This window comes from Chroicocephalus ridibundus, chromosome 4 (genome assembly GCF_963924245.1).
Source record: "Chroicocephalus ridibundus chromosome 4, bChrRid1.1, whole genome shotgun sequence".
Lineage (NCBI taxonomy): Eukaryota > Metazoa > Chordata > Aves > Charadriiformes > Laridae > Chroicocephalus > Chroicocephalus ridibundus.
Genome location: NC_086287.1, coordinates 55,924,386 through 55,950,915, shown reverse-complemented (window position 1 = coordinate 55,950,915; position 26,530 = coordinate 55,924,386). Strand labels below are relative to the sequence as shown.

The window sequence follows — 26,530 nt, the reverse complement described above, 5'->3', positions numbered from 1 at the left end:
CCAGAGAAGGGCCACAAAGGTGAGCAGAGGGCTGGAGCACCTCCCATCTGAGGACAGGCTGAGAGAGTTGGGCGTGTTCAGCCTGGAGAAGAGAAGGCTCAAAGGAGACCTTATAGCAGCCTTCTAGTATCTGAAGTGCACCTACAAGAAAGCTGGGGAGGGACTTTTTACAAGGGCATGTAGTAATAGGTCAAGGGGTAATGGCTTCAAACTGGAAGAGGGTAGATTTAGATTAGATACCAGAAAGGAATTTTTCACTCTGAGGGGGAACAGGTTGCCCAGGGAAGTTGTGGATGCCCCATCCCACCCAACAAGCGCAGGCTGGATGGGGCTTTGAGCAGCCTGGTCTAGTGGGAGGTGTCCCTGCCCAGGGCAGGGGTTTGGAACTAGATGATCTTTAGGGACCCCTCCAGCCCAAACCATTCTGTGATTCTATGATTGTAATCCTACAGGCTTCCCCAAGAAATGCTGACCTTTCAGCTGGACCTTCTTTGTTTGTTGGGGGGTGGAGTGACAGACAAGGTCTTGGGGTACTAGAAGTAAGTGTCTCTTTGTCCAATGTATTTTTTATGAATGAACAGGCTCAGAAAGATTCCTGTATTTTTGAGGGGACAAGCATTTCTGCAAAATTTCTTGCTGGAACTTCCTATACAAAACGCTAGAGAAATCCCGTCTGGATACCGCACACTAGAACTCACATGGAAACAGAGGCATGGAAGAGCTTATAGAGGTGATCAGAGGAGCATTTTTTCATGACAGAATGCTAGAAAACTTGTCTTGCACAGTAAAACACAGACTGAAAGAGGAGACAATTGCAGTCTGTAAGGTCTCCAAGAACTAAGTACCAGGAGAGGAAAAGAACTATTTAATTTAATAGAGATATTGACATAAAGATATTGGATGCGAACTTACTGCAAACACATCCATCCTGTAAACTAGAAGAAGGATTCCAGTTATTAGGAGGATGAAGCTCAGGAACTTTCTTCCAAAAAGTCATCTTTTACAAAGAGGCAAATGAAGCACAAAAAATGAAGCCCTCTATTCAAAATCATATATAAAGTTTGTGTCAGAGATGGGAATTAGATACCAGAGACTTAAATGCCAGGCCAGGTCCTTTGAAACAAAATCAATATTCTTATCAGTAAGGGTCAAATATGTTGAAAAGATGGTTTGCTGAGCCAAATTTTGCAATCCAATATAGGTGAAGTGAGAAAAGGAAACTAATACAAGAAAACAGATTAGATTTTTATAATTATTAATAAACAGCTAATAAGTAATAAATAAATTGTTAGTGGTGAATCAGTACCACTAATCTTTGGAATGATTAAAAAAACATTTTCATTTAAAGAAAAGATTTGCATTTCTGACACAGGGCATTGCCTCAGGATGCTGCAGAATTAATCAAGATGCTTATGGGCAATCTTTTCCTTCTTTTGCATGGCAGAGCAAGTAATTTATTGATACCTCAGTGTAATCTGCTCTTCTGGGTTTGTTTTTTTTTTCCTCTTAAATTTTATTGTTGGAATTATCAATACAGTTGTGTCCTCAGCAAATAGCATCCTTGCTTGTGAAGTTCAGTTATAAACAAACAAGCTTAGACACTTCTCTTTCTTCTGAACTCCTTTTGATTTGGGATTATCAACTGACTGTAATTTACATTTTTCCCTCACACAGTGCTTGTCAAACCGTTGACCTGGCTTTTTCTTTCTCTGTCAGAAGAAATCAATGAGGGTTTCCATTACGGGATTCACAAGGGTGTTTCCCTTATTATGAGTTTCATTGCCATGCCTATTTTATCTCAAAGCCCTATACACTACTTGCTTCATTAGATTTCTCTAAATCCTAATTCCAGTACCAAAATCCAAGGAACTGCTGGAGAGAGTCCAGTGGAGGGCTACAGAGATGATTAAGGGACTGGAGCACCTCTCCAATGAGGAATGGCCAAGAGACCTGGGGCTGCTTAGCCTGGAGGAGTCTGAGAGGGGTTCTCATCAATGCTTATAAATATCTAACGGGTGGGTGCCATGAGGATAGAGCCAGAGGCTACAGGACAAGGGGCAATGGGCACAAACTGGAACAGAGGAAATACCATCTGAACATGAGGAAAAACTTCTTTCTTTTGAGGGTGCCAAAGCACTGGAACAGGCCGCCCAGAGAGGTTGTGGGGACTCCATCTCTGGAGATATTCCAAACCCGCCTGGATGCGTTCCTGTGCATCCTGCTCTAGGTGAACCCGCTCTCGCAGGGGGGTTTGGACTAGATGATCTCCGAAGGTCCCTTCCAACCCCTACCGTTCTGTCATTCTGTCATTTGCTATTTCTTAGTTAATCCTCAGATGCTCACTTTACGTGAAAAGAGAGATGTATTTGTGTTCAGGAGCAAAGATTTTTAAAAGTGGTATGTGTTTGGTTCCTCAGGTCCCCATTGTCTCTCCCTGCCCCAGGAACAGGGACCATGTTCCAGCTATAAACATGTTGTCACCATCGCCAGGAGGGAGATGGTGACACAAAGTCACACACTCTCCGCAGTGCTCCCTTGTGCTCATGTGGATGTACATCGCCTGTCTTGGGGACCTGGATTCCCAAACAGTATTAAAATTGCAGCCCCAGCCTTCTTTTCCCCTTGGCCTTACATGAGGCAGAATCTTTCACATTTTTGGGTAGCCCTAACTTTGCAAAATGTCACCGTTCTTAGCTTCTGATTCACACATCGGTTAGGAAGTTACCTTCGGTAAGAGCGAGTGACTCTGCGCTCTCATTCTGACCTCCCAAAACTGGAACCAGAGGGTTCACTTCCTTCATCTAGTCATCAGCAATATTTGACAATATTTGAAAGAGAAGTGAGAGGACGTGCAGGCAGCTTTTATAGGAAAGGTTGGCCACAACCACACTATTTACATTCCTAGGCCCTATGCAGCCATTTCTATCCTCTGGTAGCTCCTACCAGCAACGTTTACAGCCTCCCACGAGAGTTTGGTCGCAATGATGCCATCTTACTGCTTTTTCTCTGTTTTTTCATACAACACCAAGACCCTTCATTTTCCTCTTTTCCAGCAAAATTGAAAGACCAGCTTCTTACATTCAGTCACTGCGATTGGAATGGCAATTCCTCAACATAATGCAGTCTTAAGGCAGGTTGTGCAAGGATGCAGAGGTGATGGTTATTCCTTTCTTCAGATAGTTGCAGAGTTAGTGATTCCCTCTATCTCCCTGGAAACATGTTTACAACTTCTCTCTCTCCCTGCTTGTCTATCAAAGTGCTGCTGTTGACATCCAAATGCCTTGCCTCGGCACCTCGTGAACTCCAATGAATTAATAACTATGGCAGCTTTGCAGAGAAAAACACTTGAGTAGAAATATATCAGTAAAACTTAAAGACTCAGCCTTTCAAGAGGTGTTTAAATGGCCTGAGCCATGGAAAGATACCAGCGTGATTTTCATATCACCTGCCTGCATCACTATAAACTTACTGAGTTTGCATAAGTTTCTGCCTAAATATCTTTAGAAAGCTGGAGCAGAAAGGATTTAATTATGTCTTGCATTCAGTTCTTAGGTGATTTGGGGCATTTCTCCAGTACACTGATGCTGAACTTGGACTTTCCAAGTTAACACATGGAACTATCAGAGCATCCTCGTGTGCTGCACAGCTTTGTCCCAGTGCAGGGCACAATTTCCTGGGAACTGCTTAGGGCCTCCAGCACAGGAGCTGCCAGCATCTTCTAGAGAGGCAAACTGCACTGGGAGGAACAGGACTTATGTGTGTACATGGTGACAGGAGGGACAACAGGAGCAGCTTGCCCTAGGCATCGGGGCAAGTGTCGGGGGGGGCGCATCTTCTGCTGGTCCCTGGTCCCTGCAAGCTGTGAAGGCACCAGCGTGTTGTTCTCACAAGTACCTTGTGCAAGTGCGGAGGCAAATTTCACATCACTACCTGCAAAACCTGGCGTCACATTGGTGCAGTACCACAGAGGCAGAGCTCCGCTGCTCGGCTTGAACTGAGAATTAAATGCCATGCTGGGAGCTGCCACCGGGCACGCTGAGCTGTCGCTCTTCAAAGGGCTTGGGTTGTGTAAGGGGACCAAGGGAATCGCTAAACCACAGACAATGAAAACAACTCTAAATGAGAGACTAAATGAAAGGAAAAAAGTTGTCAAAATGTCAAGGTTAATGTTTTCATAAAACTAACCAGGGAATGGCTAGACAGTATGAGTGTAAACTTTAAACTTAATTAAAACTTTTAAAGTGTGAATACAAAACTAACTTCAGTCTAGACTGTCAATAAATCTATCCTCCTTAATGAAATACTTGTCCTTTTGCTATTTCTGGTCAATTTTCTCCTTCATCCTTGCAGCTATGTGTAACTTTGAAACTCGAATTCTTGTCTGTTAAAGCCTGAGGAGCCGTGCGGAGCGGGACCACAGCCTCCCATGGCTCCTGCTTCATGTCCTTCCTACAGCTTCTGCTCCATGTCCTCCTGCACCCCTGGCTGAGCCAGCTGCTCTGTCCCTAGCCTGGTGACAGCTTCAGGATGGGCAGCAGCCTCCCAACACGCACACCGAGCCAGAGAGGAACAAATCTCTGCCCCCACCCCTTAGCTGGACCATGATGGTTTCTGCAAAGCATCTCAGAGGTGGTTTCCTCCATCTCCAAAGCTCTGCCCGGGCTCTGGAGGCAGCCCAGAGGAAAGGCACCTCCTTGTCTTACAGCCGGGCAGTGGCTCTGCGATTTGGACAGACAGAGACAGCAGAAACGAGGTCTGCAGTGCCTCTAGAAAGCCCAGGGTTGGCAGATGTCCATCAGATTTTAAGAGATCAGTTTAAAGAGCTCTGGGATCTTGTTTTCTTGTGCTTTGTTGTTAGTGGGCATCATCATCCAGAGTTAGAATTATCTCTAAGTTATCTACCTAACCATTTTCCTGATCTTTCAGGAAGCTTTTTCTTGAAATAAAATTGCTTTTTAATTGATTTTAAGAGAGGAAAGGAAAATAGTAAGAACTCCCCATGATCTCAAACTGTTTGGTTATTACTGTCTCGGTGCATACCATACTTTTACCTACTGTCCCTCCTAGGGAATGCAGAAAGGAATGTAGGCTCTGAAAACACACAAGGCAGTTGTTCTTCCTTCCTTCTTTCCTTCCAAATGTCGCTCATACTTACTTGTTTGCACAAGCAGAGTTTGGTTAAATTGTCAAGAAATAAATGGAATCACCACACTTCTTGCTTAGACATTCAAACGTCCCTAGACAGACCCTTTTTTTTCACCTTTCTAACCTTTGCCAAATCTATCATTGTTTTCCTTAAATAAAAATTGCAATTTTGTGACCAACGGGTACCTTTTTTCCTCCCTCTTTTTAAAAACATGCCTTGTTCAGACACACAGCTTGCAGCCTGTGCTGCCAGCGCACTGCGGCTTTCCCTGGGGCAGGATCTGGACTTGCACTGTGCTAAAAAATGGTGGAGTTGGGAAAAAGGTGTGGGGATAATCAGCATATTGATAACCAAGGCTGAAATCACTGGCTCTGCCATCTGCTCCACCTTATAGTCTTAAACTTGGATTGAAATCTGCCTTCATCTGTCTGACTCTACCTTAGCATGAACTCCACGGCTGTACTCCTAATAAGTCCATCAATATCATCTCAGCACTGTGAATAACAGAAGGCTAAAATAGTGTTATGGCTCTGTAACAAAAAAAGGATATTGGAATCTTATATCAAAACCATTTTGTTAGGGAGCCATAATATTAATTTAGCATTTGGGTGTTCACGGTGCTGAAATAATGGCTGTTTCACCTGGTTCGATCCACAGAGAGCAGACACAACCAGTACTTCAGCTGTGTGTGAACAAAAGTGATGCTGGATATTCAGTGAGCAGAGTTATAACCAGGAAGACTACAGCCCTGAAAGTTTCTTCAAGAAGGTCACTAACCAAACAGATTAGATTGGAAGCTTGTGTTTTTCCTATACAGAAGAGACAAGCTGAAGTTTAATCTCATTTTCATAAGACAAAACAAAAGCATGTAAAGCCAAGAGCATATTGCAAATATTCCAACTGAAAAAAAGCATAACCTAAGAGCCAGGATACTTCAGATGAATCTCAAGATGTTTCAACTTAAGAATAGATTTTAAGTTACCAGAGCTGCCCCCATTAAAACAATGTAAAGATCTTACTTTCTTCCCAAGGAGACTTGGGACATAAGCCATTATTTCTTTTCCTGCAGTACATAACATAATGGACTTAATGTGAGTACATCCTCTTTGCTTTTTCTCAGTTACTGGTGAGGAATCTCAGACGTCCAACAATGTGTGACAGAGCAGTAAAGAAAAATAATAATGTAACTCTACAGGAGATATGTCCTGGCATAGTGAATCAGTGCTGGATGTTCCCAGGGCTACCACCTGCATTCAAAACTTTCTTTAATTATACAGTGTTTTGTTACATTGAAAGCTGATGGTATTTTTTAATGAAGGCCTTTGCTGAAAAAGATCTTTCTTCCTTCCTTCCTTCCTTCCTTCCTTCCTTCCTTCCTTCCTTCCTTCCTTCCTTCCTTCCTTCCTTCCTTCCTTCCTTCCTTCCTTCCTTCCTTCCTTCCTTCCTTCCTTCCTTCCTTCCTTCCTTCCTTCCTTCCTTCCTTCCTTCCTTTTTTTTTTTTTGTTAAAGATATGCTTTTCCTAGCTCCGATGGCAATTCTGTATCATATAATCTGCCTGGATCTGTAAAGTTGAAAATTTTGCCACTGGGACATATTTCTGAAGGAAGGGGTGTCTGTGAAGGTGACCTACTCCAGCCGCAGCATGTTGGTTTAAAGGAGAGGGCAGCCTCAGAAATACAGAACAGCAATAGCTCCTAGAAATTTTGGCCAGAAGGAAACAGGATGGGGCACTTGTACTCCAGTGAGGGACACCCAGCAAAACTCTTATACACATGCATGGCTTTGGGCAGGAGTCACCCTGAGGGGACATGGTCACTGGTTTGCTGCCTTTGGCATAGGGTCAGAGCTCATCCTAGAGAAGAGATTTGAGCACTGATAGGGATGATCACCACCCCAAGCCTCCACACGGCACGAGATCCACAGTGCCTGACAGTGCTATCACAGTGATGCTCTATCACACTGCACAGCAGGACAGGTTTTGGAGCCCTCCAACCCCAGCACCCCCACCCCCAAGGCTGACTGTCAGTTTAACAATGGCGTTGAACCATTAAAAGTAGCTGCAGCCTCTTCAGAAACTTCTGCTGCAGTAAGAAAATATCAGAATATCACTTTGGGCCCAACTTAGTGTGTGCTCAGCTTCTTTACCAGAAAAGCGAGCAGCAGAGCTGGAAAAGACCATGCACACCCAAAAAATCTACAAGCTCTTGACTCCCCACCATTGACTTCCAGCAGGACCTGGACACGCAGGTGGCTGTCAGCTCAGCTTCTGGGACTCACACATACACAAAGCCACCTCCAGAGCTGCCTGGGCTGTAGGCAAGACTCCGTGTTACCCTCCTGATGGAAAAGGACCAGCAAAGCCAGCAAGCAAGGGAGAGCCCTGGAGAGCTGCCCCTGGTGCAGCCCAAGGCAGGAGAGAAAACACCTCCAAGAGATGCCCCAGAGGTGAGGCCATTGGGGCTGTTTCACCACCTTCAGCATCCTGCCATCCAAAAATTGCCTGCGCTGAGAGCCGGCCTGGGATACATGATCGCTTGTTGGACTAAGTTGTGCATTTTGTTTCACTAAGAATTGCTCGACTTGGGAGAATTTATACTTGGATATTAGAGAGACATAAACAGCCATAAAAATTCCAGCTCTGCTTGTACAAATGATCCGCTGATGTGTGTTAAATGCACTCTATTGCTGCACTAAAGTCAATTTGCAATTGATCATATTGCATTTCTAGTGTCAGCAGATATGAAAACATGTCATTTACCAATGCTTAATGAACCTCTATGCTGACAAGACATAAATATCAATAAGCAGCTCTCCAGTTAAGGAGGTTAACCAGCAAAGTACTCAGTGAAAACATTAAAGAGGTAATCATCTGGCAATAGCTGTATAGATGGAGCAGCTGCCCTCAAGGATGACTAAACCTATGCAAAGAACCATTACAGGGGGAAAAAAAAGGGAAAAATAAGAGGCAATTAACTCCATGTTATAAGCTGAAAAATTCTATCTGAATGAAAAAAGTAATTGCCTTTCTGGATTGCACTTGTACCCTTTTCCACCAGTACTTGAGGTAATCTACTTAGTAGGGCTCTTTGACCATGTTGGATATTTGGAAAGGAAAAGGCAAAGCAGCAAGTTGCTCAAATGTTGTTCCTCTTGATTCTTCCTGGTAATGCTGATCCCTCCTTCTCTCTTTTTCGAATCTTTGCGTTTGCTTTCATGGATATTTTAAGCCTAAGATCTTCCTCTTTTTTTTTTTAGGACAAAGCTTTCAGTTTCCCATAACGTTAAAAGAACGCAATAAAGAGAACATTACCAGTGCTTAGAAGCACTTCATGAAAGTAAAACACAGCAGATTAAACTTTGCTTTATAGTTAATGGAGCAATTTAACAGCAGCTACATTCACCGCTGGACTGAACATAAATTTCAAGTTCAATTCAGATTTTAAGCAGATGTAAATGGTGTTTATATTTAACCTATGAAGCCCAAGGCAGCAGAGTTTTCTGAGCAACCAAGGGAGTCCAAAAGAGTTTAACCTCTCACAGCTCAGATATACCTGCTGCTCACAGGACATAGTATGAACGATACCACCGTTGCAGTCAGCTCTCACCATGAAATGGTCCCGTTTCACGCCGCCAGGGGAAAGGACAGTACAACTGAGGGTGGTGCTACAGAGTGCTGTTGGCAGAATTCACATCTCCTGCCTGAGATCCCCTGACCTGGGCATCCTTTCCCCATTTTACAACCATTTCCCACTCCAGGCAGATACCAGCTATCCTCTGTGCGCAGCAACCACTGACCCCAGCCGCTCCAGGAGCAGGGGTTCCCCTCCTTGCCAGCTGCTTTCCCTTGCCCAGACAGCCCCGGCAGCCGCCTCGCCGCACCCCGGCATGCTGTGCCCCACCTCCACTCTGCCCGAGGAGCATCTCTCCTCCCGGATCAGGCTCTGAGCTAATATCCCAGCCATGAAGCCTCTTTCTGTAAGAGTCAGGGCACACATCCAGCCCACAGCTGGCCAGACTGACCCTGCTTTTGTACGGAGGAAAGGCTGACGCCTCTCAGAGGCCAAAAGCCTCTAGTTCTGCCACTGCCCAATGCCCGAAGTATGTGAATTAAGCATCTTTAAAAAAAAAGAAAAGAAAACACATTCAAATAGAAAAAAGCAGTTCTATATGACCATTAAATAGTAGCAGGCCAGTGGGTTTCAGCGGTGCATCATTCTGAACCAGCACTTCACAACTTGCAGCTGCTTTGGAAAACCACCGAGTGGTCAAATTATAAACAGTTACCCCAGGCAAAAGGAAAACTGCAGTAAAGCTGGAGGCAGAAAGGGAATCTTCTTTTTCTTCAGAAGAAACAGATGGATACTCAGAGATAGCAGGCATTTAAGGAACTTGCTGCCTTTTTTATATTCAGTAACAACTGACTATTCTAGTGACAAAAACTCCCTGAAATTTTAATGTATTGTAATGACAGCTGTTCAAAATCACCGCATGTATAAGACAGGAAAAGGGGTTTGTACATCAAAAGAAATGCAATTAGCAGGAAATTGCCTGTGTTCTGGTATAGCCTTTGCCATACAGGCTGACAGGGTACCACATCACCTCGAGTGCTGTGTTCAGTTCTGGGCCCCTCTGTACAAGAGGGACATTGAAGTGCTGGAGCGTGTCCAGAGGAGAGCTACCAAGCTGGTGAGGGGTCTGGAGACCAGGTCATATGAGGAGAGGCTGAGAGAGCTGGGCATGTTTAGCTTGGAGAAGAGGAGGCTGAGGGGAGACCTCATTGCCCTCTACAACTACCTGAAAGGAGGTTGGAGAGAGGTGGGTGTTGGCCTCTTCTCCCAGGTGAATAATGACAGGACCAGAGGAAATGGTCTGAAGTTGCAGCAGGGGAGGTTTAGATTAGATATTAGGAAGAATGACTTTACTGAAAGAGTGGTCAGGCACTGGAACAGCCTGCCCAGGGAGGTGGCTGAGTCACCAGCCCTAGAGGTACTTAAGAAACGTGTAGATTTGGCACTTCAGGGCATGCTCTAGTGACAGAGATTGTAAGGGCTTTTTGTGTGTGTATGGTTGGACTCGATGATCTCAAAGATCCTTTCCAACCATGAAGATTCTATGATTCTATGCTCTCCAGCAAAAAACTCAGCACGCAGACCCGATCCTCTGCTCTCCTGTATATATCCTATCCTATTTCAACAAAAGTGTGTTGCCCCTTGATAATAACAATCACCCACAGCTCTCATATCACATTTTTCATCAGTAGATGTAAAAGCAAACATCAGACCAACAGAGATCAGTTCATTAACCCCATTTCGCAGCTTCAGAAAGTGGGGAATGGGAGACGTCCCTCCTGGCAGGTTGAAACAGAAGCAGACTTTGGCGCCCAGGGATGCTCCCCTGGGATCCGTCACCTCTGTACTTGCAGCCTGGACTGAACACAGGTCAAATTCAAAGGGCATAACTGTATCACGCATGTGCTGGGGGATGCGTCTCAAGGCTCTTGGCACGGCTTCCTCGTTTAGGCACCAGTATTCCCAGGTATGCTCAGAGGAGCTTGTCTGGTTTTCCCTCTGGTTACTGCCAGTGTCCACACAAAGTTGTACTGATTTGCCTCTACTTGCACCTCTCAACATGCAAAGGCCAGTTTTTCATACACAATTCAAGTGAAAATCTTCAAAAATGGAGTAAAAACTCAAATAATTTGCATGGATACTTTTAAACTATCATTTATATTTTTTAAGCTTTCTGATAACTTCATGATGGCCAAGCTCCAAACCTCAAGTACCAAACAGATGATATAGAGATGAGACAGAGGTTTGCGACATCCCTTTACTGTATGCATTAACTGTTGGTGATGAAAGTCAGTAGCCGTAATTGTAGAAACACTTCTCAAAGGGTTTCAAAATGTGCTGAAGAACACAGTATACAATAAAACAAGGTGGCAAAGAAGCCTTCATTTCCATTGGTAACAGTTCATTGGATCCCAGCTACTGTTTGACCAACTACAATTTGAACCAAACAAGAAGAATGACAGAATTGCAATCAGTAGCTCAATCTTAATATTGAATTAAATATATCCTCCACATCAACCGCAGTTATGCACAAATAACTCGGGAGCATTCCATGTCACACAGCAGTACTCTAAAAATACATTTGCCTTCAGATAGGATTATAGATGGCCGAGCAGTTTCTTCTTAACTCACACCTGAACTTCAGAGTCTTTTCCCACTACAGTAAGCTTTAATCAAATTAAAAATTTGCTCCCAGGTATGATTATATCTCAACCTTATAGAGATATCTTATTATTATTGCTGCTTTGCGTAGAGGGGAAAAAGAGGCTTTATGGATCTCCATGCTTGATTTTTCAGAAATGAAATAAAAGAGGAGGTTTTGTTTGCACTGAAGGATGAGATTTCCCTCTGGATTTGCTGCCCTCTAGATATCTTTCAGCAGAAAACTGCTGTGCTTTTTAAATGGATTTCGCAATAATCTGTTTTAGCTGAGGATGCAATGGGGAGGGAATAAATGAGTACAAAGGCAGGGAAGAGGCAGTGTTTGAATAGTTTGTCAAGATGCTTTTTACAAAGATAAGGTGTCTTCAGATGATGCCAGTTGTCCAAAGGAAGGGGGGCGGTTATATGTGTCTGTAGGGGAGGCAAATCAGTGCTAAAGAAGTGCTGGGTGGTGGCTGTTATGGCACAACATGCTCCATTTGCTCTACAGAAGGAGCCCTGAGATTATCAGCACATCATTCCCACATACTGCTCCGCCAATGGGTGTTAGTGCTGATGTGAGAAAACTGATGTGGAGGCGTATTCCTTACCCCAAACTCCCTCGCTATGTGTCTCTTGGATAATACGGCTCTGCAAAGCGTTTCTCAGTGATGCCAAGCTCTGGGCTGGTAGTGCCACTCCAGACATTCCAGATTTGTTTGGTTTTCTCTGCAGCAGAGAATGAACATGTTTCAGAAACTTTGACAGAACCTGTTTGCTAAATTCTCCATTTCCAGCCTTGCGGTAGCTCTGATCTCAACAGAACATTTTTTAGTAGAGGGATGTGCATGACTGTACAGGCACATAGTGCAATAGGAGTTTCAGAGGTGAATGTCATACAAAACAAGAGCAATGCTGGTGATTCATTATAAGATTATACTAATAAAATGAGGATTAAGTAAGCAGGGAAGCCTGTAAATAAGAGGTAACCACAACTGAATTCTTCAGTTTGTTCAAGGCAAATTGGGAAAAAGATGTTATTAAGACTACCTAGAGAAAAAAAACCTCTAAAGGTCCCTCCAAATGACATGAGACAAATAAATTGTTTCAATTATTTCTGTGTTTTCTGTCTTAACCAGGGTGCTTACTTCAGCAAAGACTTTGGGGAAAAAAAGAGAACTTCTTTATTATTAGATGGAGAAAATAAGTCCCAGCTTTTGGACCCCCAAATCTTTACATATGTATGCTATCCAGCTTTCAAGTAATTTGATTCATACGCAAACATTTGTGCAGACTTCCCCCCAGGCCAAATCCTGTAAAAAAAGTACTTTTGTCAGTCTGCATGTAAATAGTCCTATTGATCCCAAAGAAAAAGCCATTGCAGCAAGCGCTACTTCCATTTCAGTGTCTGCAGGATCAGACCCTGTGATCTGACAGCTTGACAAAATTATAAGTTGGCATGTAGAAAGCAACATTCATCAAGGGAAACTAAGGGAAAAACCAGTTATTAACTCTTAAGGTCAATGTAGGGTGATCAATATTATTAATTGCATGTGGATAAGTTGAGACAGCAGTTCAGCACTTTAGCAATTATCTGAGATTCAATACAAGTATTAAATACTAACAGTATTCAATCATGGGTGGTTAAGAAAAGAAGCTCCTAATTCTGCTCACCTTCTGCAGGTGAAAGAACAGTTCCTTCAGACTAAGGCATTGCTGGATACCCTCAGCCCTGTGCTCAGACCAAGCGTGTATGGGAGTCAGAAAGGTAACATTTTGTCTGTCTTGTCTTCCTTGACGTTGGAAACAGAAATCTCCAACTAGCACAAAATGCCCTGCCTTGGTGACATTTCCAGCCTTACCATAAGCTGAAAATTCACAAATCCACCTGGACAGCCTGTTGCCAAGAGATTACAGCAGGACCCTGTCTGTGTTGGAAGAGGAATTGGCAAATACACATGAAAACATGTATGCAGGGAACAGCAGCCTGAAAGGACATACTTGCTTACACAGCACATAGCACCACAGACACTTCTACCCATGGTCCTACCAATTAGAAAAAGTCCCCTCTGAGTTTCCTAGCTTTATCACATATTCGGTCCCAAATACAGCGTTTCACTTATCTGTTCAATGTCAGTTCTAAATCCTTTAATGTTTTTCAGCTCAGATAGCAAGAAAACATAAATTCCCAATTTTAAATGCATGAGCATGTCCCCCCACTTTTATCATAACTGAAGTATTGTTCCTGTCCTATTGTCATGCTTTCAGCTGTTTTCAGATGCTAATTTATCTGATTTGATCACTCCGCTCTTGGGCACCAGCTTCTTTGGCTAAACACCTTGTTACGGACTCTCGCTCACTCCATGGCTTTGGGGAATGGAAAGGATGCTGAACCTGCACTCTGTATTTGATTAACCCAGGCCAGCCAAGACCGGACAAATTCCCAAACAAAGAGAATTTGTATTAAATTTTGCAAGCGTCCTCAAAAATATCAAATGTCTTTTTAAGTCCTTGGCCTGAATGGCCAGACCTTGGCCGTTCTCACCAAAACTTCTGGGAAGCAAGAATAAGCGGTACATGGTGGTTAGTCATGCCACTTGTTGCTTGCCTGAAAAGTGCTTATTTGCTATGGTGATAAGCAGAGAGTGAGGAACCTGAACAGAATAAAAGTCTTGCTCTTGCTTTGAACCAGAATCTCAGGTGGATATTAGTATTTATAAATTCAAAGACTGCCACTGGTTCAGAGCTAAATTTCAGGCACTCATCCAAATTGAACCCAAAGCTTAAACCTTTTGACATGAGCCTTCCTCTCCACCAAGCATTTGTGTAATTAATACATCTCTTTTTTTAAACCCTTAAGAAAAAGAAAAAAAAGAAAAAAACACACAAAACTGTATCAAATGAGCTGGAAAAGTACAGAGAAAAGGAGGCGCTCAGTGAGAGCCCAGAAGCCGTAGCTCTGACTTACATAAGTGAAGGACAAGCAGTGTCTTCTATACAGGAGAGTTTATTTTCCTGTCATGATCCAAAGTAATAGTGAAGGTGGGTTCACTTGTCAGATGTATTATTCCAAAAGAGAGATGATGTTTTCTAGTGACAGCCACCCTCAATGTGGATGGGGCCATGATTTCCCTCCAGTTCCACTGCCAACATCAACTCCTCTTCCCCCCAGCCTAACCTGAGCGAAGTTTCTCCTTCCAGCAAGTAACGCCTGCGAAGGCACCTGCTGCCCTGAGGCAGGAGGACTGATTGATGAGGTTCCCTACCTAAGCTTTGTGCTAACTGAAAGCTGTGACAGCATCTGGAGGAGTGAAGGGTTCGTACAATCAACTCAAAGAATTACAAGAAGTGGTAAAAGTGGATGTGAAGGCAGAGGTGCTTTATTTCTGGTCTATTTTAATCCAATTCTGACTATAGAAATTTCCAAGCAAGAGATTTTGGTGCTGGTTCAAAGAAAGAAAGATGTACAGAGGGCTGAGCTGAGGGAGGCACAGACGTGGAGGGGGAGAAGGGAAACAACTCGATTCATTAGAAGTGTCACATTTTCAGCTACACTGCACAACCCAGTTATGTTTCTCCCACTTCAGGATGCCAGAAGTAACCCTGTCACCTTCCCTCTGTCCACTTACCTTCAGCAGCTTCTCTAGGATGGGACATCCTCCCAAGCATTCCCCAGGGGACACCGGGAGCTATTCATCCAACACAATAACCTCTGCTCTATACCAAGCTCCAGGTCATGACAGTAAATTACAGCCAGGGAACACAGCTGGGCCCATCCCCACGTGTGGCTGACCACTGGGTACCAGGGTACCTCCTAACAGCACACAGCCTCTTACAGGAGAGTGTTCCTCAATTGGACAGGAGGTCAGTAGCTCGGTGGTCCCAGACAAGAGGAGTTCACTTATGGGATCATGCTGCAATCACAGCCTATCAACCTAGCAGATCTCCAGACCATCAAGTAGTGATGGCATTACAGTTTATTTGCACAGAGCAAACCTTGATAATAGCTTTACTAGACAGCAGTCTGGACTGCAACAGCCAGAATGTGTAGAGGGAAACCTGGACTGCCCAGGTGACTGCTACAGAGAGCCTTTTCTTTGTGGTGTAGAGCCGAGAGCCAGGAATCTCAACTCTGTTCTTGCTTTTGCCAGAGAGCTCTTGTGCAAATCCCCTGCCAATGCTGGACTTCAGCAGCCTGGCACTCTTCCTGGCATCATATTTGTTGTGACCCTCTTTTCATTACACCTTGTAAGATCATTTAGGATCTTTATAAACAAGGCACCACAGGATTACAGACAGCAAATTGCCAGTGTACTGTTGTTGTTTGGTCTCCTTCAAAGTTCATACAAATACATATACCCCTCTGCATGGATCTAAGTGCAGAATAGTGACCCTGAGGAAAATGCTAGCTGACAAGATCTGCTTGGCTCTTTCATCCCAATAGCTCTATGCATTTTGATATGTATATGTAAATCAAGACTAAATAAGTGGGCTCTGTTTAAAGTTCCAGTCATTCTCACCATCTATATACAGATAAAAAGCTAAACTAATCAAAGCAACTGCAGAATGTTACATTCTGGACAATTATGGAAGCAAAACCATATTGTTTAATGATATATCGCGTTGACATTACCACCTTCTCACCAGAGCCATCAGCCCGCATGGTGAGAGCTGGATTCTTATTGGTGGAAGTAAAATTAATCCCACTGGATTCAACTCAGTCTACACCCATTGAAGATTTACCTTTTACTTTTCTACATTGACCTCCACTTCCCCATGTCCCCAGGGTGATCAGTCAATTGTACAGTCCCTGTGGCACTTTTTCAGTTGTCCCAGTTTTTCCTCTCCCACCTCCTTTTAAAACTTTGACCATATAATTCACTTAAGCTTCTAAATGAGATATGTCTATGAAGAGCATCTGGGTCAGCCAGCCTTAATTTGAAAATGTCATTACTCCCACACAAAACTTCCCCCATCAATCCCACAGCAGCCATCATGGTTTCTATGTCTCCCAGAACAACCTTAGTGAAATTGTGGTCTTTTCGTCTTTCAAAAAGAAGGGAAATAGGGGGAGGAGATAAGAAAACATCATCCAGGTGGTGAAGACTGAAATTGTCCAGGGAAACAGAGCAAGAAAGTATTCTCATTCCCACAGATATTTTGGGCTGCAAATGTGTAAAGTTTTCTCTGGAGAAGGGAAAACAGTAAGCTTTTAGCTTATGCTTAGCTCAATTCCAGTGATCTTTAAGTCAATTTCATTTTGCAAAGTTCAGAAATATTCAAGATGTTCCTGAGGTTCTCCCATACAGCCTTTCCTGCGGGTAGCTAAAGAAAGCTGTTTCTGGGTCAGTGGAGTTAAAAGGATTACATCTGAACTAAAGGTGGGATGCTTTTCACTTTCTTAACCTGAAAGTTAAACAGCTGATATTCCTAGTCTTTCTCTGTAGTCAGTGTGATGAAAGGCGCTTTCAGAGGGCAATTTACTTCATAGGTATTAAAAATAGGCTGAATATATTGCCCTCTAGAGCTGTTACCTACATACTTGACTCTAAATGCCTCCAGGAGCCAGACCTGTATCTTTAGCCATAAAGGACTGGATTCAGTTGGAGGTGAAGATGCCTCCATCCAGGTGCCTACATGTGAGCGATGTGTCCAGGTTGGAATCGCCAGGAGATTTTGCCAATAGAGTAAGCAAAGCCTTAAGAGTGATTCAGCCTACCCTCAAGCAGAGAGCTGGGTTTGATGGGGTGAATTGAGAGCTGGAGGTACCTGGTTTGGCCTGCAGCTGCCACTCCAGAACAGCAAAAGTCCTGTGCCAAATCTTCAGCTCTCTATGGTTGTCCCACTTACTCCAGGCCATCTCTAATGGCACCAGACACTCATGTTTAAGCAATTGAACTGAGCCCCTGGTGCACACCTCTCCAGACCCCTCTGGAAGTACTGACTGACCATCACTGACTATGATCAGAGCATAGACGGCCATTTCACATGTAGATGCCTCCATGCAGATGGCAATGTTTGCCTAACTCTCATGTTAAAACGTACTCAGGTTTTACACACCAGTTGTGACACAGCAGCACAGTAGTTTTTAGCTTGTGTGTCCCACCACATACAGCCCATTTTCCCAAGGAGGACACAGAGACAGCACAAACCTAGCATCACTGGTCACTGGCACTGCAGAAACAGGATCAAGGACAAACCCTACTCAGTGGGTAAATCAGTGTTAGTTCATTGATTAAAAAAATTGGGTTAAGTCAAGTCATTGATGTAATGGGAAATAGAGCCTGAGCCCTGGAGGACGCATCTCCAGCAGAGTCAGCAACGAAGCCTAAAGAGTCTCATTCCAGCTCTGGCATCATGACCACAGCCCCCATACAAACTGCTGTAAGAGGTCAGGGTCTCCTCCTGAACTATTTGCTCTGCCCTGATTACAAGCAGAAGAGAACACAAGTGCCTCTTTGAATTCCATCAGAAAGTGTACAGGCTTGTATTATCATGGTAATAAAAGTAATACACGTTTGTTGAGCTCCAGTGGGGCATATCAACAAAAGCAGCAGTATGTTTTGAAAAACAGAAAATCACTTTATTAAGAGCTACATCGAACTTTGGATGCTTTCAAGCTACACTGCAATGTGGTAAAGAAAATAGGTACTTTAGGTTCAAACTTATTATCATTCAACTGCCTGTTTATAAAGGAATGGTAGGAGATGTTTAAAATATGGGTGCAAGTAAGGGCTCTTCAATCTCATGAGCCAATACAAAGTTAAGCGAGTAAATCGCTCATCTGTGGTCGACTAATAGGAGGAGAAAATCAACTCTGAAAAAAACAATTATAGTTCTATACCTCCATCCTCCAAGATGTGATCTCAAAGTCAAGTAGGTCCCCAGAAACCTGTCTCCGGGACTCACTGGGAATATTCTGCATGCCAGAATAGGGTAAACTTTTTTTCAGAAGATCTAAATGAAAACATCCAGACTGAAAAAAGCAAGATGGCAACATAGCATGGTCAACTGGAAGCAGAAGTATAAAATCCAGAAGGTAAAATTACAGTGATCAGACTGGCTTCAGCATTTGAGATTCCAATCAAAGCAGGACAGTGAACAGAATGAAGTATTAACCCAACTACTGACATGGTGAAACAAGGATTTGCCAACTTAATAAAATTCAAACTGATAAATTCCTGTTGTCCTCTCAGGATACTAGCTCCCAGTACTCTGTAGAAGAGATGCTGCAGAGCTCCATCATGCACTCTTTATGATCTCCACAAGAAAAATGGAGTGTCAAAAAATAATCTAGAGGGGGCTCAGATACAGTGTCCTATTTGGGGTTGCATAATTTTGTGCTGAAGTTGGGGACTGTACTTCCTGGTGGAATTCAGCTTACCTCAAAGTGGAAAGGATTTTAAACAGCAAGGTTCCAGTACTTATAATCCCTGAAGTCCTTGAAGTAAGAGGGCCCCTCTGAAAGGGAGACCCTCTATTTCATCCTCAGTGACAGAATTACTACATAAACCATCACCGCCCTTTGCCTGGACTTGGAAACCCTGGGCGTGATTTTCAAAGCAACCAAGCACCAAAAGTTCCAGCTGAACTCAGCCGTTCTGGAAAACGAACTCACAATAACTGATCAGGCAAAATAATACACCTCTTGTGAGAAAAATTTGCTTTAATTTTCTGTTAACTTTGGCTTCTCCAAGTAGAAAACTATATAGCAATTTCTCCTAGACACAGGATCTGAAGTTTCACTCTCCCGCTCCAGTTCTTTTGGAGGTGAAAAATGAAAAACAACTTGTCCACCAACTTAAAGACCCTACCTTAAGCCATGAAGAAAAAAAAAAACAAACACAAACTGCATAGTTACAATCATCTGCCTTATTCTGGCAGGATGATCAGAAAACATATCTCTATTTTTGGAGCCAAGCCAAACTTTCAGAACTTGGACATCTTAGAAGAGTTCACAAGATGTTATTGATAATTAACACAAAGCTCTTCCCCAAGACTGCGCCTATAATCTATATTTCCTGCTCCTGAGAAAAGCTCCAGTTCTGCTACTGAGGAGGAAAATTTTCTTTGTCTTAACGATGAATAAAGTGGTTTTGAGAATCGCTCTAGGCAACCATCACCAACATCTTATTGTGTTATGCAGCCCAAAGTAGTTTTGGGTATGGGAAGTGGAGTGTTGATGGATGAGAAGCTCAACATGAGCCGACAACATGCGATCACAGCCCAGAAAGCCTGCATCAAAAGAAGCATGTCCAGCAGGTCGAGGGAGGTGATTCTGTCCCTCTACTCCGCTCTGGTGAGACCCAACTGGAGTACTGTGTTCAGCTCTGGAGCCCCCAACATATGAAGGACATAGACCTGTTGAAGCAGGTCCAGAGGAGGGACACAAAGATGATCAGAGGGCTGGAGCACCTCTCCTATGAATACAGACTGAGAGAGTTGGCATTCTTCAGCCTGGAGAAGAAAAGGCTCTGGGAAGATGGTATATCCCCTTCCAGTACCTAAAGGGGGCCTACAAGAAAGCTGGAGAGGGACTTTTTACAAGGGCATGTAGTGATAGGATGGGGGGTAATGGCTTCAAATTGAAAGAGGTAGATTTAGATTAGATATCAGGAAGAAATTTTTCACTTTGAGGGTGGTGAGGCTGTAACAGGTTGCCCAGAGAAGCTCCATCCCTGAAGTGTTCAAGGACAGGCTGGATGCTCACCTAGTGGGAGGTGTCCCTGCCCATAGCAGGGGGGTTGGAACTAGATGATCTTTAAGGTCCCTTCCAACCCAAACCATTCTATGCAGAGATGTCTGGTCTGTCTGCTCTTCTGCTGATGTAGAAGTTACAAGATCACTGCATGTTGGTCTGAGATTCAGACATGGAAACCAGCTCTAAAGAACATTTGATGATGGCATTGATGTACAAGTTGTTAAAATTTTTTGTAGGGTCTTAGTTCTTCTGAATTTTGACAGTTATGGATGTTTTCATAAATGGCAAGGAAGGACCCAAACCTTCTGATCCCAAAGTGTTAGCGATTCAACTCTACTATGGATCTTACATCTGGAAAAGTCCACAAGTCTGCATACCATCAAATTGTCACGTCAAGCAGCTGAATTACTGTGTGACAACATGAGCCACAGTATCCCATAGCATTAGAGAGGGAAGACTTTTCTTTTAGAAAAGAGCACTGAAAAAACTGAGCAGTGGGACCCTCAGTACTGTTGGGGAGCTGAGTGGATCAGCCATGCTGCTCTGCTCCATGCTGCCCTGCTCCATGCTGCCATGGCTAAACTGACTTTTCAACTAAATTAGCTAATTTAAAAGCATCCTGGACACCTCTGCACCATCCTTTCCTCCCTTCTGAGACTGCATAGAAAATTCAAAGGAAAAGGTGAAACACAGCCTTTCAAAAATCTACAGTCTAGTTTATCACCCATAAATATAGTGCTTCTCCAGGCATCTTGCGGCTGATGCTGTTCCCTACCAAATAACCAGTGAAACGCTAGAAGTGCTGTATACTGGAGCTTACTGACATGAACATAGTTGCACACAACAGAGCAGAGAGGAAACCAGCAGGGTTATTCTGGAAGCCTGTAAATTATTTTTTTTTAGTTTGTGTCATTTAATGTTGCTATAAATCAGTATTTCCTAGTCAGCAGAGCACACCACAATGTTGAGATGTACAGATCTCAAGAGTGGGGGATAGCATCCTATGCCTTCTAATTAGCTTTGCTGGCATAAATGACTCTGGCTGGGCACCAGAGTCAGTACGGCTGTGAGCTGATAATGCTCTGAGGAGGCAGGTCTAGAGGAAGATGAGCAACAGCAGCATCACACACCTGGGAGAAGGGAGGCAAGGAAGGGGAGATCCTAGGAATAAGGAAAAAATGCACAGAAACAGAGATCAGAAGAAATGGAGGAAAAGGCCTTGCAGGCAAAAAACAAAGGATAAAGGAGAAGTGGAGGTAGTAGTTCTGTTGTCTGTCTAAAAGAGCAAAGAACCACCGGTAGAAGTTGATGAAAACTGCTTAATGATGAGTAAAGTGATTTTGAGAATCGCTCTAGGCAACCATCACCAACATCTTATTGTGTTATCCAGCCCAGAGTAGTTTTGGGTATGGGATTTTTCTACTAACAATGGGTCTGGGCGGGAAATATTTGTTAAAAGTTTTTTGATTTGGTTGTGGGTTTTTTTGTTTTGTTTTTTTAAACTGTTCCACAGAATCTGAGATTTTTTTTTCCAGTTAACATGAGCAGTTTGTCAGCCTTTGCTGGCAGCATGGAAGCAGGTGGGTACCTTTGAAGCAGCACGTGGGAACAAAGAACAACAATGAGGAGGCCACAAATAATCCCAATTTGCATAAAATAAAGATAGAAAAAACCCCACATTGTTAAGGGTAAAGGTATGGATTATGATGACATTTCCTTCTCAGCTAATCCAAAGTGTTCACTATAAACATACAGGGGTGTTGTTAAACGATGTTGACGTTGAAACGTTATCTAATTAATTCATGCATGGCATTGGCAGGGGGAGGGGGAAGAATAGTACATTCCCTCTTCTTTCATCTGCTGAAGTTAGATTCTTTGCCATGTTTTTTTTTTTCCCTATTTCCCTAGTACCAAATTCCTCCTGTTAGATAGCTAATTCAAGATTTATTTTTTTTTTTTTTAAAATGGTATTATACATTCTTCTGGTGAATGACACTGACAATGATAAAGAGGATTCAGCCAGCCAGCCCCTGGGCGTTAACTTTTTTGTCAATATTTTTCTTGCCCCACATGTACATCCACCACAAAGCTGCTCTCTTGGTGCTACCTGCAGGAAGAGCTCCCCACCACAGCTGCCACTGATGCTTCTCAACTCGTAGTTTCTGCCCTCCTGCAGTTCCCCAGAATGGCCTTTACATCCTCTGTAGGATTTAAGATTCAAAAGCAGCATGTCAGCTTTTTCAAAAATATTCATCTTTTCAGACTTGTAAAGCTAAAAGACACACAGAAACAACCTCCACCTAACCTCTCTCAGAGGCTGGAAACGGATCACTCATTCCCTTTCTCGGTTTCTCACCTCCAAGGGCAGCTGAAAGCAGGGCTTGGTGTCATGTAGGTGGGATAACACCATCACAGAGCAGGAACAAGCCATGGGACTGATGCAGCATGGAGATGCCAAGGATGGTCGGGGCTTCTTGGACACGCAGCCTGGCACGGTCACATCAACCAAAAGATACGCAGCAAATTCCCCTCTCTTTGATCCTACATTGGCTAAAGATCCTTTGAGGTTTACCTAAATTAGAGTGGTTGCTGCTTCTTTGTCAATGACAAGACTGGCCCAGTTGGAGTTATAACAGATTAATGATGAGGCATGATTTTTCTTTGCAGAAATCTTGCTCTTTAGATCCTATCATGACACCACTTTTTTTTTTTTTCTTTGTTTAATTTGCTTTCCTACTTCACATTCTGTTTTCAACCAGTTAATAAACAGAAATGTGCATCTGGGTAAAGAGAGTGTGTGCTTCCTCAAATTATCTCAATCCTGTTTTTAACTTTGGGTACAATTGTTACCCTCCACTTCTCCAATGAAATAGCTGTTTTTAATTACGGAAGGCATATTTTTGCTGCAGATCAGCTATTTCACACTAAGCTCCTTCAGAACTTTTCAATGTACCATCTGGAGCTGATGATTTGCTGCTTTTTAAATTATCGATTTGTTCCAGCTCTTCTTCTGACACATCTTGATTACCAGAAAAGAGCAAGTCCCAGTAGGTATTGCTCTGATATTCTCTGTGCTGAAGAGTGATGCAAAGAAATAATTTAGATTCTCAGCAATGTCTTTATCTTCTTTAATTTCTGCCTTTAATCTTCAGCGATCCAGTTTCTGAACTACCAATTAATTATTTGTACTCTTCTGACTGATAAACATGAAGCATTCTTATTTTATATCTTTAGCTGTTTGCAGCCCACTGTATTTCCTCTTAATTTCCTTTTCATCTAGTCTTTACACAAATTAATGCACCAATGTATTGGTAAGCTAAGGTTAGATTTTCAAATTTGGAAAGATTCCCATTTGACTCAAAAAAAGCTCTCCAACCCTGCCATTCAGTTATTTACTCTTATTTTTATTAGCAACATACATGCCCTCCAGACTCTATTACTGTTCTTAAGTGGAATTCATGGCATCTATGAGGATTTTTCTTCCTGTACTCTTCCCTCAGGAGCTTTCTTGACTAAACCTCTCAACGCGACCAAATCACAGATGTCCTGAAGTTCAAATTTCAGTCACTTTTCTGTACTTTCTTTCCCACTAAGTTACTGGACCGTATCACATTAATATGTCTGTTAGCAGCTTCAGATACAATCTTGTCTTGAATTCCTTCCTGCATATTGCTTAAGATTATGAACGAAAAAACAGGATATAAGGATTTAGGCACCTAAAAAAGGGCAAATTCTGATCTGAAATTCCATACCTACCTATGGCTCTGTCCCACGCTGAAAAAAAAAAAAAAAAAAAAAGGCACCTACCCCCTGTTTTAGAGTTGCCAAAGGCAGAAACAAGGCAGTAGCTGGAAAAGCTGGAGTGTGTAATCCATACCAGTAACAACCTCATGGTGGAAGCTGCTTTTCTGCAACAGCATAGTTATTATAGTACTTGCTTCTGGACATGGAAAGGCTGCATACAAGGGAGGTCAAGCCAGCATTGCCCATCTCAAATGAAGCATTTGGCCACCAGGCAGGTCACCAGGCGCCAGGAGAGAAAAGAATATAGGCTCTCCCACTTGTTGGGGCAGGGTTCCTGGCTCAGAAAGAACCACAAAGCTTCTGGGCTGAAAGGAAGCCTGACACTATAGCTCAGCGGTTTGGGGTCTCAGAGGAGAGAGGTCTCCTAGGTTTGAGTCGTTGTGCTGATCCTTAGCACTTTCTTTTATCCAAGAGTTCAGTGCAAAATAGTCTCTAAAACAAAATATGTAACTTAGTGTCTGGTACCTGCTGAGACTCGCCTTTGGTACATAGGAAGAGCTTGTCTTTCTGAGATGGAGAGATGTGCAGGACCACATTGATGGAGCTGAAGTAGCGGCCTGAGCCCCGAACTATCTCCCGTTCACAGCACTCACTCCTGAGGCCTGGACTTGGGCAACATCCAGTCCCAGCCCTAAAACTTGGAAGTTCTTCATCAGGGCAAGCTGAACTGTATCTCAAGTCCACGTGAAAAGCCAAGGTATTTGAACAGGCTTGCTTTGGGTGACTTCCTAACTTGTTAGAAGCTTCTTCAGTATTTTCTTCTGGTTTCCTGCTGTTGACACACCTAATTACCGCCCGACAAGAGTTTCTCAACCCCATCCCTACCCAGCTGCCTCCTCACATGCTGCCAAATGGTTTCTCATGCATCAGATGAGCTTTAAGTAATTTATTGTTAGCAAAAAAACCAAAATGTAAAAAGTCAGACTACCTTTGACCACGCAAAAGCCAACAAGAATTGTTACTGCTCGGCCTGCCACAAGCCCTGGCAAGGCTGAGCACTGAATTGCTGTTAATGGTGTAGGAAGAGAGGAAGATAAGATGCAGCACAACAGACATAATCCTCAAATCCTTTACTGGCCTTCTCGGGTGGGTCCATACCACGTGCGGCTTGGCCACCCTCCCCACAGATGGGTCTATCTTCAACAAACGCTGTGCCACCAGTGGCCACGCTCACTTGGACCACAGGGAGCTGGGTGCAATGACTCAAAACAACTTTGTAGCAGAACAGCGGCTGCACCGAGTGAGGCCTTGTAAACCATCCCAACACCTGCAGTAGGCTCGCTGTCTGCCTCTGTGCCTGAACATGAAAAGACCTCTTTTCGGTATAATACTCATTCAGATAGAAAACAGCTCATGTAGAAGACTGGGGAATTCAAGCTGCTGATTTATGTCACATACAAAACCCTGGTCACTGGTTACGCATGCAGAAACACTCAGAGATGTAAGCCCTCCTGCAACTGGGGAAAAGGCCTTTACTGAACAACTTTTCCATTAAATATTCTGGAAATACCCAGTCGTTGTGCTGCTGTGGCCACTGCCAGGGCATCCGGTGACCTGATCCAGCTCCTGCTGTTCTTTCCTGGCCAAATTTGAAGCCTCTGAACCCAACCAGAGGATGCTAACAAAATAGCAAACCAACAGAAAAACGTCACCACAACCATCTGACCTCTTGCTCTGATGAGATGCCCTGGACTGAAAGAAACCCAAATTCCCCTTTGCCACCTCAAATTTTCCCCTCCTGACCCAGCTGCAGATGATCACACTGGCTGTGGCCCGATGGTGCGGGAAGGAGACAGGTACCTGGTACCCCGAGACATGGGGTGAGGGTGCCTCAGAGTTGCACACCCACCCCACTGGGCGCTGCAGCACCTCCACTCCCCACATCCCCCAACCCATGGCAAAATGGCATCATGCCCCACGCTCGGCCCCGCTCGAGTCGCCGCCCTTACGCTTACCTTTCCCAGACACGTGTACGTGGGGACAGGCCGCCTTGGAGGATGGCGGAGGGAAGCCGGTGGGTCCCCGAGGAGCCCCCGGGCTGCCCCCCACCGCTGGCAGCAAGGCAGCGGACACCCAGCAAAGGCTTGGAATTGGCACGGTACGTCTCAGGCGGTTGCTCGGATGAGGGCGATGAGCTGTGGAGCTGCTCCCCGCCTCGGCGTTACCATCTCGCCAGCCACCCAGTCCAAGGGGAAAACATCGCCTTCAGGCTCTGGCGTCATCTCCATCGAGGGCGTAGGGATGTCTGTCTGGGAACGGCATTACATACCAGACCGGGAGGGGCTCCGGGTTCAACACTGACACCCTCTTCTCCCAAAAGAAAACCAGGACCCCCAAAGAATTACATGCAACACAGATGGAAAACAGGGAGGACCGCATTGAGAGATGCTTCTGGGTCAGGGCTGCGCTGCTTCGCCGGTTCAACAGCACCATCTCCTGGGTGGCTTCGGCCACGGCTGCCGACGGCTCACCCTGAGAGCATCTCCCCAGGGAGAGGGACCCCCCCGCAGCCTGCCTCTGGAGCCACCTGAAATTTTTAGTTTATTTGTTTTTATTTGCTTTTTTCCCCCTTTCAGGCGCTATCAGTCTTCTTGCACCTTTTTCCTTTCACACGTTACCGCTTCTCCCTGACGGAGCATCACAGACAGACGAGCAAATACAGTAAATAC

At 44.0% G+C, this 26,530-nt stretch overlaps 1 protein-coding gene across 9 annotated transcripts in view; it reads right to left on the bottom strand.

The window, feature by feature from the left end:
* TUNAR (TCL1 upstream neural differentiation-associated RNA) overlaps positions 1-26,257 on the bottom strand; it is a 171,444-nt gene extending 145,187 nt beyond the window's left edge. For 5 of the 9 annotated variants that reach the window (XM_063332744.1, XM_063332746.1, XM_063332743.1 and 2 more), the window contains exon 1: positions 25,817-26,255. The gene's annotated coding sequence lies outside the window, so the exon portion shown is untranslated. Of the gene's footprint in view, positions 1-11,967; positions 12,086-25,816 lie in introns of all 9 variants that reach the window. The other 4 variants (XM_063332745.1, XM_063332751.1, XM_063332750.1 and 1 more) reach the window with 2 other exon arrangements.
* Positions 26,258-26,530: the final 273 nt, after the last annotated feature.